General features: G+C 53.9%; 1 long non-coding RNA gene across 1 annotated transcript; it reads left to right on the top strand.

Annotated features, from left to right (window-relative positions):
* LOC311586920 lies at positions 1-4,069 on the top strand. The gene is made up of 3 exons (XR_014775690.1): positions 1-327; positions 1,258-1,388; positions 3,933-4,069. It is a non-coding gene; the product is annotated as an uncharacterized lncRNA (long non-coding RNA).
* Positions 4,070-4,816: the final 747 nt, after the last annotated feature.

Below are 4,816 nucleotides of genomic sequence, written 5' to 3'. Positions count from 1 at the left end.
GTCACCTGGGATGGAAGTTTCAGTGATGAACCTCCTTCCCCACAGCAGATGTCGGCCAGTCAGTCCAGTGACAGGACACCGTCCAGTAGTCATGGGATCTAGCCGAGGAAGGACAAGAAAGATCTAGTTTCCGCCCTCAGACCCTGCAGCAGGAGGGCAGCAGTTTGTAGCTGTTGAGGGAGCTGAGTTTACCCTTTCTCCCTCCCCAGTCGCCAAAGCAAGAGAAGCTTTAGAATCCATCTCCAGCGTGTCGGTGCATCTCCAGCGGCCTCCCTAGGCAGGAACCCTAGCTGCTCCCCCAGCCTCAGAGAGTGTTCCTGGATGCAGGTGAGTCCCAGCCACCCTTTCTCTTTCAGCCCAAGATGTGCTCTGAGCACCCTCCTCTCAGGAAGGGGACCACCAATGTCACAGGAAAAGATAAGCTTGCTAGACACGGTGGTGCATAACTTTATACCCAGCACTCGGGAGAGAGAGGAGCGAGCTGGCAGTTCAAGGCCAGCCTTGGCTACATAGAGAGTTCTGCTTTCAGCCGGAGCTGCCCACTGAAGGAAACACATTTGCTTTTTAGGTTACGCAGTATTTGAGGCTTTGCATCATGTTTTCAGCTGTTTGTCTCTGTGCTTCATGCAGAAACAGCTAATGACCTTCATGTGGTGTGTCCCCCAAAAGCCTTCTTTGTAAGGCAGGTGTGAACCATTGTCGGGAGTGTCAGACTGTAGGTATCTGTGGGTTCTGCCACAGGCAGCTTTTTGGAGCTTCTGTGATGGTGCTGTTTCTGACTCCATGAGTTCCCAAACGGCAGTTGCCACTAGGTGCTTCGTCCCATGGTCTCCACAGAAAGAGTTACAGGCACTGCGTTTCCAGCCAGCACAAACCCAAAGCTGCTAGGCCGCTCTACAGTGAGTTCACGGAAGACACCTAGGCCGGTGCTGACCAAATTCTTGTCTCTCTACTGTGATGCCTCCAGTTTGTCAACCTGGGCTTCATGCTGTGGCTTCTGGTGGGGGTTTGCCTTAGTTTCTGAGAAGCTGTGACATGCTACCTCTGTATTGATCTTTCATGGTAGTGTTGGTAGCAAACTAGCCTTACACTTCCGACCATGGGAGGCGTGGAGCAGCAGACCAGGTGGAGTAGCCTGCAGGGGTCACTAATGTTCATGTAAAACAGAAGCCTGGCCTCCCAGTCGCCCATTGCAAGGTTGCTCCCTGCATCCCTGAATGCTGGTAGCATCATCTGAGCATCACTCTCACCCTCTAGCCCACCCAGAGGTGCTGCCGTGCCTGCTTCCCCTCTACTCGCGTGTGTCCTTGTAGAACAGACTCTGTGAACAGCCCCAGTGTAGCCGTGGTCCACGGCTGGCAAGTGGCCTGGCAAGCCTTCTGTGAAAGGTAAGGTTTCACTGAGATTTTGAAGCCACAGTCCTAGGTGGCTGTTTTGTGCTGTAGCAGACAGCCTTGAGCATCACAGAGTGAGGGGTGTGGCTCCACATGAGCTGGGGGACACTTTGCTAATGGTGTTTTAGATTTCTCCCCACAGTTGTAATGGCTGGCCAGCATTAAGCCGTCCAAGTAGACCTCACAGCCTCTTTGCAACTTTACAGTTGCCAAGAAGGTAGGTTCTGCTCTCTGCATCTGCTCAAAAACAAAACAACAACAACAACAAAAACAAACACACACACCCACACACAAACAGAGGCCGGCTGCCTTCTGAGTAAGACTCCATGGTTCCCAATCACGTGGCTTGCATAGAGGCAGAACAGCTTTGCTGCTCAGCATGGTGGGGCGGGGGGAGGTTGCTGTTTTTCGAAATGGGGTTTCTCTGTGTAGCTCTGGCTGTCCTGAAACCTGCTCTGTAGACCAGGCTGGCCTCCAACTCAAAGACTCACCTGCCTCTGCCTGGGATTAAAAGCGTGTGCCACCACTGCCCGGCTGACTGACATCTGTCTTCCAAGGGTTTCTCATAAAGCCCTCTGAGGCACAGCTCAGCCTCACTAACAGCAAAGGGGTGGAAACACGTCCCCTGCTGAGGCCCCTGCCTCAGTGGCACCTTGTCTCCTCCCACCCCAGCTCACTTTCTGTGAGTGCTGTGGAGAATGACGGCTGTCCAGGAGCCTGCCGGGTGTCCCTTCTAAGTGTGGTTGGCGGCAGTTGGGCGGGCGGGGCGGGGGGAGCCTGGCTTGTGAAGGAGCACTGTCCAGGCTGTGGGCGGGCCTGTGCCACTTTACCAATGTGTCCGAGCTGAACTTGCAACACACAGGTCTGGAGACCACCTCCCCTATGTGCTGCCCAGTGTTGCCGTCTCTGGCTGGGGACAGTGTCTGTTGGGCCCCTAGTGGGCCATGAACCCCTCTTATGTGGGGTCCAGAAAGCTAATAGGTTTTCAGTCTTCCTCTTAGCCCGTCTTGAGTGGCAGGCTCAGCTTTTTCACCTGTGCGTGCTCATGCTCCCTGCTGCCCTGGATTTCACACCTCACACTAGGTCTCTCTGCCCCACGACTCATGGTGCCCGTGGCAGCCCTCATCTTGGGGGTACTGGGAGGTAGGGACTTGCAGCGCTGAAATGGTGGGCCCACACCTGCTCGGTGGGTTTACTGCTGCTGCCCCTCTTCTTCTGCAAGTGTGGTGGAAACCACAGGATCTTAGAGCGCACCCGTCTGCTCACCCGCCTTCCACACCTGGCACGTGCATGCCACGCCTGGCCCCTCTTCTTACTGAACAATTGGGCTCAAAAGAAGCCTTGGCCCCTCTGAGCCTTGGTGTCCAGCCAGTGGACGTCCAGGTAGTCAGCACCAACACGGAACGTGGGCTCTGTGACAAGGAACATAAGAAAACACTCTTTGTTTGTGCCCTGGTTGGACTCAGCTAGAGTCACCAGCCATCCCACTTTACCCATGACAAAGGATTCTGGGAGGCCAGATTTTGCTGCTAAATTGTCCCAGGACAGCTGTGGACATACAGGCCATTGAGCACCCTGCTACAAAATCCAAACACCAGCATTCTTTTTATTTATTTATTTATTTATTTATTTATTTATTTATTTATTGTGTATACAGTACTTTGTCTGCATATATGGGCACCAGATCTTACTATAGATGGTTGTGAGCTACCGTGTGAATGCTGAGAATTGAACTCAGGACCTTTGGAAGAGCAAGCAGTGCTCTCTTAACCTCTGAGCCATCTCTCCAGCCCCAGCATTCTTGAATATGACAGCTTTCACTTAAAGGCAGATGCAAACACCCCCCACCCCCGCTATAACCTGACTGCCCCCAGTTGTACCAGGGCACAGGTTGCAGAGCGACAAGGGGGTGCAGGGGCCTGTGAAGCCAGTCTCACAGGACTCTCTGAAAACACCTAGCTGGGCCTGGGAGAGCCCTGAGTGTTCTTTCCTCACCGTGTGCCTGTTCTCTCCGGTCTCCCTGGACAGTGAGGGTGAGTGCAGCCAGGCACACTGAGCTTCCTGCAGCCCAGGACCCCCTTCTCACAGGATCCAGGGCCTAACCCTGGCCTGTCATTCTTGCTACCCCCCCCCCCAAGGCTCCACCCACAATGGCCTCATTCCAGATTCTGAGACTCCAGAGCCCACAGGTCTGTTTTGAATGAATGGAACAGAGAATCCCAGAGTTTAACCCATTCCTTGCTAGCCGTTAACCATTTCCTTCCCCTGCGCCACTCCACCCCTTGCCCGTGGTGGCGTGGCCCAACAACAGCGGCCCGTGGCGGCGTGGCCCAACAACAGCGGCTCAGCCTTCTCCCATTTTGCAAGGAAACGTCTCCTGCTTCCCGTTATCTTACTGAATTAACTGGGTGCCCACTGTTCCCCGGGCCCCCCACAGTTTATGAGCTGTACAGCAATCCCTGCGATCTTAGTCAGCCCCACACAGTTGTTGTACCGGCTCCTATTGCAGTAATTGGCATGAACTTTATTCTTTTGCAGAGAGGTTCTTTGGCCCGCTGAGACTGCATAACCATCTGCCATAAATTGAGACTAGTAGGACTTATTTTGGTGAATGCAAAATTGGATCCCATTCTTTACTCTGTGGCTTGATTCAACTTCCAGATGGTTAATCCACGTGAAGCAACAGAATTGCACCACACCACGACTCTGCTTAGCTGAGGATGGAGACGTAATATTTATTTGCTGATGTGGAGGCCTCCAAACGCTGCCCTGTCGGGATGTCAATATATAACACAGCAGCACAGAAATGTCAGCCTGTTCTGCAGGGCGACAGGCTCCCCCCGAGTTGCCGTGGGGGACCCCTGGGTGCCCCCCCTCCCCTTCTGCCCTTGACCTAATCTCAGGAGGCTTTGTTCTCTCCTGGGCTGTTTCTTATCAGCTAGGTCTGCCCGTGTAGCTGGCTTCACATCTGCTTTGACTTTAGTGCCTGTGACATTTTCATTAATACTTCTTCAAGGTTGAGCCTTCTATTCCAAATACCCTGCAGCTCACAGAAGCCAAAGCTCAGCTGTGCCCGGCTGGGGGCTGCTGGGAAACGTGGCCCCCCGCCCCCTGAAATACCAAGGCGTCTGTTGTCCCCTCCCAGGTGAGCTGACCAACACTTTTTAATTGTTACTGGTTGTGCTTACCTGCTACACTGGCCTGCCAGATGTGTAGGGGAGGATGGAATAGCTGTCACTCTGGGGATAGTGGCTGCCTTTGGGCCTGGGAGTGCCCTGTCCCCTAGACCCCTGCTGGGCCTCAGCACGTGGTGGTGCAGGGACCTGGGAGCCCTGCATCTCAGCAGCAGGAGTGCTGAAACTGCAGGGCCTCCTACACTAGCGAGTCCACCAACCCAGTTTACCCAGGGATGATCGGGTTTA

Source organism: Acomys minous, assembly GCF_964271855.1.
Source record: "Acomys minous genome assembly, chromosome: 16".
NCBI classification, from domain to species: domain Eukaryota; kingdom Metazoa; phylum Chordata; class Mammalia; order Rodentia; family Muridae; genus Acomys; species Acomys minous.
The sequence above is the reverse complement of the archived record's forward strand: the minus strand, read 5'-3'. Positions and strand labels throughout refer to the sequence as shown.